Raw genomic sequence first — 14,882 nt, forward strand, 5'->3', positions numbered from 1 at the left:
AGGGCATCCATGGGGAGGGGTTACCAATTGGGCTGCTAACTGCATGGTCTGCAGTTTGAAACCTCCAGCCACTGAGGGGGGAAAAAGACTGGGTTTTCTGCTCCCCAAAAGAGGTAGAGTCTCACATTCACAGGGCTGTTCTACTTTGTCCTAGAGTTACTATGAGTCAGCATCGAGTTCATGGCAATGGGTGAGTGAGGGAAGGTCCTTTTGAACTGCATTCCCAAAGCATTCCCCTTCAATAAATTTACTCTTTCCATTCAAACCTTATCTCTGGTTTTGGTTGGAATTTTGTCCCATGATTGAAATCTTTCTTGTAAGCTGGTCAGAAGCCAAGGAGTGGAGAGGCTTGAAACTCTGATCCTAATTCTGGTAATGTTTTTGGTCCCTGGTGACTCAGATATTCAGAAGCATTGAAACCATCAACACCCATCCATAGACCCTTCATGAGCAACCATTAACACTGGGAACAAATCTACTCTGATTTCTCATATTTTTCTCTCATTCTCGTTTTCCTTTCACAGCTTTTAAGAGGTACAAGGGATAGAATTCAGAAGCTGGGGCATGTTCAGAGACAGAAAGTTTACATGCATGAGTTTCCTGGCTTGCTGGATTCCAAAGAATAAAGAGGAATTTTCCTCTCCACGGTGCAGATACCTCGATGTTCATCAGGGGTGAACCCTACTATGTAAAAGGAGCACATGAGAAGATACTGTAACTTATCCAATAAACTCTTCAGGATGTTGGGGGGGGGGGGCTGTGTGCTAAGTAAGTCTGGTCTTCCAAGCGCTCTTGAGTTATCCTGGGTGTATTCTATGTCCAGGATATCCCCAGACACGTATAAAGGGTAATGGCAACCAGAGAAGTGACATTTTCTTACAGTCTTACCCACAAACAGCACAAACTACACAATATCACTGGATTCTGTCTCTGCTGCAATTTTACCCACCTCTTAGGATGTATGTAAAATGTGTGCTGTTTTGTTAGGCAGAAGGGGAAGGGACACTTGTGGATGAGTAGCCCACATGAATTACACTGTGGACTGTGTGAACTGTGAGGTCAGAAGTTCAGGACCACTAGGCACTCCATGGGAGAATGCTTTCTTCCCTCAGGAGCATTTGCAGTTCTGTCTTGCCCTAACGTGCTATGATAGCCAGAATTGACTTAGTGACAGTAGCCAGAAGCCGTTTTAAAAGAAATGTAGCATAACATCTCAGGCTACTTTTCCCCCACAAGCATTGGGACATGTAGAGCCAAGATAAAGCTTTACTATGTGAGTCTTAGGAAAATTTCCCAACCCTCAATTGATCCTCTTTACTGGGTTGGCACTTGGTGTAAATCCCAGAAGTCATGCAAGAGGTCTTGGGCCTTTCCATCTCCCTTTGCTGATTCCTATACCTCCAGGGAATTTAGCAGGAGGCCACCTAAGGCTTTCAGCTCCTATGAGGAGGTACAGTAATGGTTTCCTGGGAGATAGAGGCTGGTAGGCCTCACTAGATAGGGGTGAGGTAGTGTGGGGTTGCCCATGAAGGACCAGCTAATTCTGGAAGCCTGGGTTTCAAGGGGGACAGTCCTTCCCAAATAGGTTTTTGAACATGACAGAGAAGAGGACACTCAGGTGTCCACCATGATCTCCGTTGTCCTTCAGATGGGAACCCAAACTGCAGTGCCTCTGGATCACCTCTGGGACAAGCTTGCTCCTCAGACCCTAAAGAGAAACTGACCATTTCTTTTCCCAGCCACACAGCATGGCCTCGGCATAAATTAGACAGCAGGGGAAATTAAGCCTGAGTGTGAAAGCCAGCTCCCAGTGTCCCTCTGTGGGACCCCAGGAGGCAATGGCTCCATCAGTCCCAGAGCCACACTGCTTAAATCAGAACCCTCAAGTCCTGATGAAAGTAAAGGGGCATGGCAGATAGAGCACAAGGCCAGTCACCCTCAGCTTTTCCTTTCTGAGAAACCCCAGGACCAAATGGCATTGTAGGGTGTAAGCCCCATTCACCATGCACTAAGCATTCAAGGTAAATTAGGGACTTTCACAGATGACCCCAGAAAGTTCATCAAGGAATGGGGCAGATAACTCCACCCTTGGTTTGTCTTAGAAAAATGTTAATCTGGTCTTTCAAGAGGCTTTAGCCACCATTGAGAGTAAGGGTATTAAAAGAAAAGGTTTGGCATATACCAATGAAATGCATATTCAAAGAGATATAGTGTCTGGGGTCTTAAAGGCTTGAAGATAAACAAGTGGCCATCTGGCTGAGAAGCAACAAAGCCCACATGGAAGAAGCACACCAGCCTTCGTGATTATGAAGTGTTGATGGGATCAGGTGTCAGACATCAAAGACCAGGATCAAAAAATCATATCAATGTGAATGAGGAGTGTGGAGTGGACACCCAAAGCCCATCTGTAGACAAGTGGACATCCCCTTATAGTAGGGTCACAAGGAAGAGATGAGCCAGTCAGGGTGCAGTATAGCACCGATGAAACATACAACTTTATAGTAGAACCTTTGAGAGAAACCCATCAGTTTCAACCGCATCAGTACTCGACATAATGGGATTGCAACATGAAATATTGAGCACATTTTGCATTGGAGCTCGAACAAAACATCGGAATCTGACCCGATGCACATGAGTTTTGTAAACAAAAGTTCGTGTTTCAGTCACTATGCATTAGTTGGCGTTGTTAGTGTGCATTGTTTAAACCTTTTGCAGGTATGTTCCAAATGTTTTGCTATAATTTTCTTAGTTTTGTGGCTTTTTGTGCTGTTTTTAGATTAAAACATGGAGCCTAAGAAGGCGTGTTTTTTTTAAAGGAACCATTATGATAAGGAACTGGTTAACCGTGTTATCGATATTGTTGATGATAATTTAGTAAGCCCTTTTAGAAAATAGTTAAGGAAACAAAAACAGCAGACCACATTAGACAGATTTTTTTTTTTTTTTTAAAGAAAAGCAGTCAGGTCCTAGTGAAAAAGGGCAAAGAAGAGGGGAAAAAAATAAGTGTTGTGTTTCTTATTGCAATGTTTTGTATAAAAAGGCAAGGTTAGGGTAAAAACTTGGTGCTCAAGAATGAATCAGTTTTCAGTTACATATTTCTTATGGGGAAAAATGATTTGGAATTTGCATCGCATCTCAGCTGCTCCTTCTAGGATAGATTAGCGTTGAGGTCGGGGTTCTACTGTAGTTCTTTAATGCTTCCTCCCCCCCCCCACTATCATGACCCCAATTCTACCTCACAAATCTGGCTAGACTAGAGCATGTACACAGGTACAGATAAGAGCTTACAACACAGGGAATCCAGGACAGATAAAGCCCTCCGGACCTCTAATGAGAGTAGCGATACAAAGAGGGGAAGTGGATGGTGGGGGGAAGAAAGGGGGAACTGATCACAATGATGGACATATAACCCCCTCCCAGGAGGACGGACAACAGAAAAGTGGGTGAAGAGAGGCAGCAGTAGGTGTAAGACATGAAAGAAAAAAAAAAGATAAATTATCAAGAGTTCATGAAGGGGGAGGAGGGCAAAAATGAACCGATACTAAGGGCTCAAATAGAAAATGTTTTGAGAATGATGATGATGGCAACAAATGTACAAATGTTCTTGACACAATGAATGTATGTCTGGATTTTGATAAGGACTGTAAGAGCTCCCAGCAAAATGATTTTAAAAAAGAAAGCTTGCCTCTGAGTTAATTCATAATGGGTGACAAAACATAAGGTTAAGACTTTTAATTTTGTTCCAGGGGCTGCCAAGATAGGGCCAGAACCATGAGAAGAAAGAGCCTTTGTTCAAACTATTTTTTCCTGCCTGTTTGACTATATGTATTTCAAACTGCTGGTTCTAGTTTTCCACTGAACTGAGGTCACCATGACCTGACTGTATATTCCACTGAATATCAGTAATTGTGGTCACATCTGCATGTCTTGGCAGTAATGTTGACTGGGGCAACCCGAACTTAAGGCTAAGTTCATCTAAAAGTCTTTATGAGTCCTTTCTGGCATGGGAAAGCTTCAATCCAGCTGGTAGAGGAGGCAATAAAAAGAAGCCATTTCCAGGTTCTTTTTGTGTGTTCTGTTGCTGGTATCTCAGTGAGGTCTGCTTACTAGTCTTTTAACTGTGTGCCTTTTCACTGGATGCTTAGAAGGGCAGTTGTATTATTTGGAGGAGTATTCTTGGCAATAGGACACACTGTTTCACTACTGTTTCCAATTCTAATCTAGATTACTTGTCCAATAAAATATATTGTGCCCAGAATCTCCTCCATAGTGAGTGGACTGATGTGCTTCTCACTGGACTGGAAATCATCAGAGCTTCAGATAGAAAATAAATTTCTTCTGATTTCTAGCTAATCTTTATTCGGTCTGGATTGCAGTATGTGTTATTTTTGTTGTTTTGTCTTTTCCTTTTCTGTAGCAAGGGACTTGTCCCTGAGGCAACAGTGGCAGCTGAGGGACCAGGGATGCTATAAGTTGTGGTTGTCTGATTTCAGCAGCCTCTTTAATCTGCTTCGTGGTTTCTTCTCTCACTCAAAACTCAAGGCCATCGAATTGATGCTGACTTACAGGGCAGGGTAAACTGCCCTTGCGGAGGTCTGAGATGGAACCTCTGCAAGGGAGTAGAAAGTCCCATCTTTCTCCTCCAGAGTGGCTGGTCGTTCCGACTGCTGGCCTTGCGGTTAGCAGCCCAGTGCATGGCTACTGTACCACCAAGGCAGTCTTTCTTTTATCTGGCCGCTGCAGTGCACTACAGGTACTGCCAGCGGCAATACGATTTCTTCTAGCCTTAGAAAATTGATTGCTTATCAATTAATCTTTAATCTCTGGTCTCGAGAAACTTAAAATTCCTCTTTATTTCCACAAGGGAGCCCTGGTGGTGTAGTGGTTACGTTGGGTTGTGATCTGCAAGGTCAGCAGCTCGAAACCACCAGCGATCCTTGGACTAAGACAGGGCTTTCTACTTCCATAAAGAGTTACAGTCGCAGAAACTCAAAGGGACGCTTCTACCTTGTTCTTTAGGGTATTTATGAGACAGCATCCATTCCATGGCATAATATATATATTTATTACGTCATATAGCTAAGAATTCCAGGACTATATTAAATAAGAGTGGTGACAAAGGACAGCCTTGTCTGGTTCTCATTTGGAGAGAAAATGTTTTCAAGTTCTTGCTATTAAGTGGGATGCTACCCATTGGTTTTGCATGTACGGTCTTTATTATGTTGAGGAATATCCCTTCTATTCCCTTTTTGGTAAGAAGGGATGTGGAATTTTATCGAATGCCTTTTCTGCATTAATTGATACAATCATATGGTTCTTTTGTCTCATTTTGTTGATTTGGTAGATTACATTGATTTTTTTCTAATATTGAACCAGCTTTGTATACCTGGATGAATCCCACTTGATTATGATGTATTTTCTGTTTATTTCGTGAATTCCATTAGTTACAATTCAGTTGAAAATTTTGGCTTCCATATTTGTTAGAGGTATTGGTCTATAGTTTTCAATTCTAGTGATGTCTTAGCTTGGTTTATTTTGTATCATTCCTTTTCTACTACCTAATTTTGCCATGTGAAGTACTTCATAATCCTGGCAAGAGGGAATAAAAAGAAATGAACTTGACAATTTCTTTTAGTCTCAAATGAGCTCGACAGATGAGATCATTTTTGCCTCAAATCTCCATAGAGGGTAAACATTAAACCCAGCAGAGTAGCATCTTATGTTATATAAATAAATTATTTAAGATATTTGAAGCAATTTGCTGATATTACAATTGAGTTAATACATGTTTTTGCAACTAGAAGTTCATATTTTAGGAGGAAAGATATCTATATGTGAGTCTGCCAAATGGTGTGCTTAATTTTGTTAATTTTTTTCTACTTTTAAAAGGAAACTATAATAGCCATATAAGAACATTGTTTGAAGAACTCATTATGCCCAAAGTATGTAAGAAAAAGCCTGCCTTCCTTTCCTTTAAGGAGCCTTCTGGCCATACTTCTTCCAAGACAGATGTTTGTCCTTTTAGCAGTCCATGGTACTTTCAATATCTTCCAGCACCACCATTCAGATGCACTGATTTTTCTTTGGTCTTCCTCATTCAATGTCCAACTTTCACTTACTTATGAAGCAATGGCAAATACTATGACTTGGTCAGGTGGGCCTTAATCGTCAAAGTACCATCTTGCTTTTCAATACTCTAAAGAGGTCGTGTAAGCAGATTTACGTAATGAAACACATCTTTTGGTCTCCTGACTGCTAATTCCATGAGCATTGGCTGTGGAGCTAAGCAAGACAAAATCCTTGACAACTTCAGCTTTTTCTCCATTTATTATGATGTTAACTATTGGTCTAATTATGAGCATTTTGGTCTTCTTTACAATGAGTTGAAATCCATACTAAAGGCTACAACCCTGATCTTCATTAACAAGTGCCTCAAGTCTTTAATTTCAGCCAGTAAGGTTGTGTAATCTGCATGCATCAGGTTGTTAAGAAGCCTTCCTCCAATCCTGATGCCACATTCTTCCTGCGAGGCAGTTTCTCTAATGATTTGCTCAACACACAGACTGAATGAGTGTGGTGACAGGATTCAACCCTGATGCACAGCTTTCCTGATTTTAAACCAGACAATAAATATTCCCTTGTTCTGTTCTCACAATTGCCACTTGATTCATGTACGAGTTTCAAATGAACACAAGGAAGTGTTCTGGAATTCTCATTCTTCGCAAAGTTATCCATAGTTTATTATGGTCCACAGCGTCAAATGCCTTGGCATCATCAAGAAAACATTAATAAGCATCTTTCTGGTATTCTCTGCTTTCAACCAAGATCCATCTGACACCAGCAATATCCTGTGTTCCATGTTCTCTTCTGAATCTAGCCTGAACCTCTGGCGGTTTCCTGTCAAAGTATTGCTGCAACTGTTGTTGGACAATCTTAAGCAAAATTTTGCTTGTGTGGGATATCAAAGGTATTTATAGTTTTATAGGATGAGCCTCCTGTTGGGTCACCTTTCTTTGGAATGGACACAAATATGGATCTCTTCTGAGTAGCTGTTTTCCAGATTCCACCATACTGTTATGCATTCCTAATATGGACCCCTAATTAAAAAGAACCACCTTGTATGTTGTTAATTATGCATTTTTGACAAAAGTTATTTTCTGCCTTAAAGATCCTGGACTCGATTTTGTCTTTTCAAAATGTACAGAATTCTTCCCATGTTCCGTCAGAAGGACCTGCTTTGCATACCCCACTAAGTGAGATGGACTTTACCTTAAATATATGTAGATTAAGGGAACTGAAATATTCCTTTGCACTAAACCTGAAATGACCTAGTGTGGAAAGAATCAGAAGGCTCCTATTCCAAGGTCATGTACTACTTGGTAGTCATTGGATTTTGGTTCAAATCTCCTATTGTTTTAAAGTTGCCCAACAATCGACTACTTGAAACTACTATATATTTGCTATTTTCATGTTTTGTTTGATTTTTGTGATGTATCCTAATCCTGTAGACAAATAGTTTTGCCTCAGTGAATGTTATTGAAATAGCTGCCTTGTGTCTAACTCCTCTTGTTTTTCTTAAACAGTGTTCTATTACAAAAGTTCTTCCTATTTTCTTAAAGTATTCTGCCACTTAAGTTCTTGAGCACTATAAGTGAATGTTCCATGTATTTTAGTCTAAAAGGATTTCCTATTTTTTTTTCATTTTTTACTGGTATTTTCAATTCTTTACCATTGGCTAGATTAATGAAATTGATCTTAAAATTACCAAATACCCCAAGGAAGTTATTTATGTTATTTCTTACAGAGCTAGTAATCTGACTCTGAAGTAGACCATAGAGGTATATAAACCTTAAATTCGAATGGATTTTGATCTTGCACTTAAACAAAACCCTAATCTAAGAATAATTAGTTCTCAGGTTCTAGCCCTGCTCAATACTAGCCCTCATAACAAAGTTTGACAAAGAAATCCAATGGTGCCCACTATCCCAAAGAATAGTATATGGGGTCTTACAGACTTTTCTTGAAGCATCTAAATGAGATATCAGTTAAGTCCACGCAGAGAAGCACACCAGCCTGTGTGACTAAAGAATTAATCATCATCATCTTTTATCAGAGTGGGGGGGGATAGTATTAGAGCTTACATTCTGAGTACCTCAGTTTATAGAAGGCTGTGGCTGACAGTGATAGCCCAAAATCCATTGCCAGAGTCCTCACATAGATTGGTCTTCCATTGAACTCTTTCTGATCATTCACCAAGGATGTAGATATTCTTGCTCTCAGGCAAAGTGCCTTGGAAAGTAGATTACCTCCACACCTCTCCAGACAGCCAGGTAGGGGAAGTCTCTTTTAGGGGCTTGCCTGGGTGTGTCTTGAATAGAAGTCATCAAACTGGGGACAACTCAAGGGTCAGATAATCATGCTCTATCAATATTATGACTGCATTTGTTGGAAGTCCCTGAAGCAATCTTGGAAACCCTTCTAAAAATGTTCTGATCACAGACCTGCTCCTGCTTAGGTATTCCCACATGTGAATGTGATGAGTTTATTGATCTGCCACCAGGCATGAATTTGTGGCAGTTCTATTTGTTCTATGCCCTATTTATCTGTCAACCCAATTTTGAATGCAGTGCAGGGCCTCTGGCAATTGCTTGGTCCATTGCCACATTAACTGGGTGTCATGTCGCAGCTTCTGATTCAGGACTCTTCACCCATTCAAATCAGGCAGCAGTGGGATTGTAAGGGAAATTAAAGTGCCAAGCTATCTCATGCTGTTGGACAGTCCTATACCTTGTGCCCGGTGAGATGGGTTCCTTATTGGCAGAGAAGTTTAAACACTGAGCTGCCAACCTCAAGGTCAGCAGTTGGAACCATCACCAGCTCTGTAGAAGAAAAATACTTTCTACTCCATAAAGATTTACAGTCTCAGAAAACCACATAGTCAGTTCTACCGTGTCCTATAGGGTCACTATTAACTTCATGAAAATGAGTTCGTCATGGCAGGTGGGGGGGTGGGGGATGTCTTCTTACTGTGGAGAAGACATTTGTTTCAAAACTAGGTGTAATTAATGGCAAGAGAAAGTTGACATAGCTTACCTACTCTAGCTTCCCTAGAGCCCTGAGGCAGGAGTCAGACAGGCCTCTAAGTTCCATTCTTTTTCAAATCTAGTCCTACACCAACTGTTCCTCCCACACCACTCTACCTCTCTGCTGGGTTCTATAATTCATTGCAATGGCTGTACAGAATTCATAGACAATACTCCCAATTAAGGGAGTTTATTAGGTAATTTAACAGATTATCATGAGTCAGGTTCTCCAAACAAGGATATATTCACTGGCCTCTTCAGCCAGCATCTGAGTCTGTCTCTTTCAGCCAGGTCTTAGGCGCTCAGCCATGTAGCTCTGTCCTACAGTTCCATCATCTCAAGCCCTGCAGTCTCAGTGCTGATCCTCCGAAAATCGATGCCACAGTCTGTGCTGCACCTGGGCTCAGTGGCCTCGCCACTGGAGATCTTGAACATGCTCTTCCAGGGTCCTCGGGGTTTCTCTCTTCTCTGCTGCTTCAAAGATAGCTCATCTTCACAGCCAGGGGGTGGTAACAAAACCTGAACAATCCCCTCAATTAATGTTATGCATGCCCTGTTTGTAGAGTCCATGCAGTCCTTTGGGGAACGGTACAGAGACTTGAGTCATATTAAGAAATTTCACTTCTCCCACAGGCCACCCCCTGGCTCATCTAGCCATGTCTTCTTCATATATGAACAATTAGCTTCCCTCCATCTTTTAGTTACATTTTCTACAACTACAATGTCAGAATCAGCAGTGAGCCTGTTGACAATGACACCTTAATCATATAATCTGAATAACATCTGCCACCACCCTATCTTCTCCAGACCCATTAGGCAAAGAGAAAACTGTTTAATGGGGATCCTCCCTTATTTTACTTATTGTAAGAATAAACACACCCATGAAAGCTTGTGAATCCACAACTTCAGGCTCTTATCTCTCCCCATTCTAGATATCCAATTTCTAAATTGCCTATTTTAACAACCCAGTACTCTGAGAGATACCTAGGTTCTTTGATGCCAACAATCTTCATTCCAGTTGAAAATTTGAGCATCTGCAACCATAAGCAAGGTAAAGTCCATCAGAATGCAACCATTTACAGAATGCAACCAGTTCACAGGGTCAACAGATTCCTCTTCATCAGGTCAGGTTTGGGTCATCTCCTCCCAAGTCTTTGCCAGGTCCAACGGGCACCAGGCAGACAATCCGGTCCCTTCATCTAGCTTCATCAGTCCTCGCCTCCTGTAGCGAGCATCAGCTCATAAGTTTAGTTTCTGTACAACTCTGGATTCCCAGCCACCAACAAGCCCATTCCCACGTTTCTTCTTGTCTCTGTAAACTTGGTCCATGGGTGTCAGTCGCCAGACTCAACCTATCTCTCCTTTACTGAATTGCCTCCATTTCCACTCAGCAAGTTGCCACACAGTGAACATAGCAGTCTACTCACTGGTTTCTAGTAGATTAGGCAGGAAACTGGCATTAGGATTTAGACTAAGAAAAATGGATCTGAGAAATGCTCTGTTTCTAGTAGTGTAACTCTGTGTTCTTTTAACAAATGCACTATATATATTTGCTTTCTGTAGTCAAGTTCATTGCGTTTTTATACTTTAATAATGCATGTTTTTTAAAGGATGGATGTGCATTTCCTCTCAAGTTGTTTAGTTCCTCTTGCTACACCTCTGAAGGAGAGGTACCGATGTGTGGTGCAGTCAAAGAAAGCAAACTTGGGGAGGACCTCCACTAGAATAAACCGGTCCACCACCCAGTGTGACTCTATCTTTTCACAGGGCTGCCTCTGCTGGGTGGTGATGTCATAGTGGAACATCTGGGAAACCCCACCGCCACCCCTCCTGCCTGCACCCTGCTGCTCTTCTATCCCTAAGATCTGGCCTGACAACCACTCCGTTTAAAAAGCTTGAATGGGTTTTGGTCTAGCCCTGACAAGATTAGGGCTTATGGATGATTTATTTCAATTTCCAATAAAAAGTAAAATGCTAAATATTTTTCATCTCATCTAAATGTCTCCCCTTGGATATGGAATAAGCCCTTGGAAATCCATACCTAAAAATACAAAATCAACCCCACTGCCATCAAGTCAACCCTGATGCACAACAGCCCTATAGGACAGAGTAGAACTCTATAAGGTTTTGAGGTTCTGGATCTGTATAGAGCATGGTGCCACACTTCTGCAGAGCAACTGGTGGGTTTGACTCTATGGTTAAAAACCCAATGCTTAACTCAAGGCACCACGAGGGGTATGTAATGCACCATACTGGTCCTATATTCTCTGATTTGCATTCTCCATTGGCATCCCTTCTTGTCCTATAGGGTGTGGTTTGTATTCTGCATACACTCTTTCTCTGTGAAGTGACTAGTACTTTTTACAGTCTGAGGCTGAACCTCAAAGGAGGCCAGGTTTGTCCATTATGGAGCATTCTGCACTGAGAACACAGAAGCTTCCCCATTAGGAAAACAAGTCCCTTCTCAGGAACAAATTCACACTAGAGTAAAAAAGAGTGCTCAGGATTAATGCTAACAATAAAAACTAAAAACAAAACCAACTCACTGAAATGGAGTCTATTCAGACTCATGGCAGCCCTTTAAGAACAGAGTACAGTAGAACGGCCCCTGTGGGTTTCAAAGACTGTAACTCTTTATGGAAGTAGAGAGCCTCATCTTTCTCCCTCGGAGCGGCCAATGGTTTGGAACTGCTGATCTTGCAGATCACAGCTCAGCATGTCATCACTAAGCCACCAGGACCTTATAACTTAATGCTATGGTGTCAATGCTGACTCATAGTGACCCCCCTGTGGATTTTTGAGACTGTAACTGGTAACCAGAGTAGAAAACCCAGTCTTTCTCCCAAAGAGCTCCCAGTGATTTTGAACTGCTGACCATTCGGATCACAGCCCAATGAGAAACCACTAGACCACCAGGGTTCTATACCTAAAAGTTTTGAGTCGGGCAATTTGGTCTGTAATTTACCTGCTCTGTGTCCTGTAATCCTCAGTAAGGTTGGTATTATGAGCCATGTGTGGTGCAAACAGTTAAGGGCTTTGTTGATAACACAAAAAGGTTCTGAAAACTCATTCACTGCCATTAAGTCAATTCTGACTCCGTGACTATAAACGACAGTGCAGAACTCCCCTTGTGGGTTTCTGAGACTATAATTCTTCATGGAAGTAGAAAGCCTTGTCTTTCTCCCATGGAATGCTGACATTGTGCTTAATAGACCAACACATAACCACTTTGTCACCAGGCCTCCAAATGAAAGGTGAATGGTTTTAATGCACCCAGAAACAAATTCAAGGCCTGGAAATCTACTGACAAAAAAGAGATCACCCCACAAATCCAAGACCAGACCCACTGCTGTCAAGTTGAATCCGACTCACAAAAGATCAGGGACGTTGACAACCCCAGCGAGCACAGTTCTGCCCTGCACACACCAGGCTCACTGTAAACTGGAATCTACTAAATGGAAATGGATATTTTGTTTTCATTTGACAGCTGTTGCTATCCACATTTGACAGAGGAGGAAGTGAAGTGTTAAGTAATTAACTGAGTTAAGATAGCCTGGTGCTCTTTCTAGAGTAGAAGTTTATATCTTAGTCTTTAGGATCCTTAGATGCATTAGCACAGTGGCTGTGACAATGGGCTTAAACCTAACAATTGTGTAGTCAGCAAAGCACCTGGCAGTGTCCCGTTCTGTTATACACATGGTCACTCTGAGTCAGACTCCATGTTACTTAATAACATCAACATGCCTTTTAATCATGATAACTAACTCAGGCAGATGTGTTTTATAGGCAACCTTTGTCCTCAAAAAATGAGTCTAAAATTCATTTCTAGGAAAAGTTTTGAACTCATTTATTTCTCAGTGAGCTGAGGGTGGCAACATGGCAGAAGAGAAGGGAACAAGCTTCCCAGAGCCGCAAATGCCTCGCAAGCCATTTCTGCCGTGTAGGGAGGGTCGCACAGGAGGCTTGTGTTGGGTCTCTTGAATTTAAGCTTACATGTTTTTTCTCTTCATTTCACTGAAGAGAAAATAAGTAGATCCTGGAAAATAGGCCACTTATGTACATGCAGCTTAGAGAGAAGGAGCAGCCACTGATGAATAAGGTTGTATGGGGTTCTTCAAGATAGATGATAGATAGATAGATAGATAGATAGATAGATAGATAGATAGATAGATAGATAGATAGGAGAGCATTGCTTCCCATAATGCACCAAGTTCTTGAAAGTTGTTAGATTAGTATAGTTTGAAAGCATCTGGCTGGCTCGAGTCTTCTTGGTGAAGCAAATTACTTCCAGCAGTTCCGAACAAGAACATTAGGATCAGCTAGATGTGGGGCAAGTGGTGAAATGCTAGGCTAGCTGAAAGACTGACAGTTCAAAGGCACCCCAGAAGGCAGGCCTGATAATCTCCCAAAGTCATAGATTTTGACAACTCTGTGAGCACATAGGTTGCCATGAGTTAAAATCAACATGAAGGCCACTGGGACAGTGGTCGACTTAAATTCAAATACTGTCTCTACTACCTCTTAGTTCTCTGACTGTAGGCAAGCTATACCACCTCAATTGCTTTCTTTTATTAACCCTTTTAAAACTTATTGTGAATCGTGTGGAGGTTTACAAAACAAATCTGTTTTCCATTCAACAGTTTATACAGGTCCTGCTCCAAGTCATTGACAGCAACATCTACATTGTAACATCCCTGTTTCCCATTTTCATCAGCCTTCTTTCCTAACCCTTCCTGCCTTCTAAATTGTGTCTTTGGGCAAATGCTGCCCTTTTGACCACAAATGGCTGCATTGTTCCAAGAACGGTGTATCTCCTTAGTGCCTTATAATGCTGTCCCCCACTTTCCTGAAAATTGAACCGTGGGGGTGATTTCTGACCCAGGCCCAACATGTGACTATGGGCCATAGTCCTCCGGGTTCCTCCAGTCTCTGTCTGACTCAGAATCTGGTGTTGCATTTTTTTCTTCATGATTTTGAGTTTTACTCTACAATTTTCTCCTACTCTATCCAAGCCTTTCTATTGTAATCCCTGTCAGAGTAGTAGGTAGTGGTAGTCAGGCACCATCTAGTGACTCTGGTCTCAAAGGCTAGTTACTCTGGTCTTAAAGGCTGATGTTTATATGATCCATTAGTCTATGAACTAATTGTTCGCATGGGTTTTTTAGTTTCTTTTTCAGTAGTTGCATCTTCGCTGTTTGAACACAAACTTTTAAGACCGCAGTCACTACTCACCAAAGTGGCATGTAGAGCATTGCCTTTGTGGACTATCTATACCAATTGTCCTTGGTGTGCCGCAAGTCTGTGGTCCTGAGCCCCTAGGTCCAGGGACTCCATCTGAGTGTCTTTACCTGTAAAACAAAGACAGTAATGACAGTGCCAAATCCAATAATGGCTTCTTATGACAATGCATGTGAAGAACATAGCCTGGTACCTCCAAGAAGCAATTTTTAATATTATTATTGGCCTTGATCGTCCATATTACCTGAGATTTTATAGAACAGTCTAAGGACCAAACTGACAATTCTAGATTATTCAATAAAAGTAAACTATGAGTGCAAGTGTTTTCAGTTATCCCATCACTTTATATTCCTATCTGGCTTCTGTGGAGATGCCGAATCTTTTGAATTTGGGGGGAAAAACATCAACACAAAGTATTCCTATTTCTAAACTTCTATGTTGGCCCCTCTGTGGGCACCAAGGAGTGTTTGGGGGAAGGATGATAGCCCTCCCCTGAGGGGAGACTAGGGAAAGGGTAAGGGTCATATGACAGCAGTAACAAGTCACAAGGGCAGCAGAGTT

This window comes from Tenrec ecaudatus, chromosome 1, assembly GCF_050624435.1.
Source record: "Tenrec ecaudatus isolate mTenEca1 chromosome 1, mTenEca1.hap1, whole genome shotgun sequence".
NCBI classification, from domain to species: domain Eukaryota; kingdom Metazoa; phylum Chordata; class Mammalia; order Afrosoricida; family Tenrecidae; genus Tenrec; species Tenrec ecaudatus.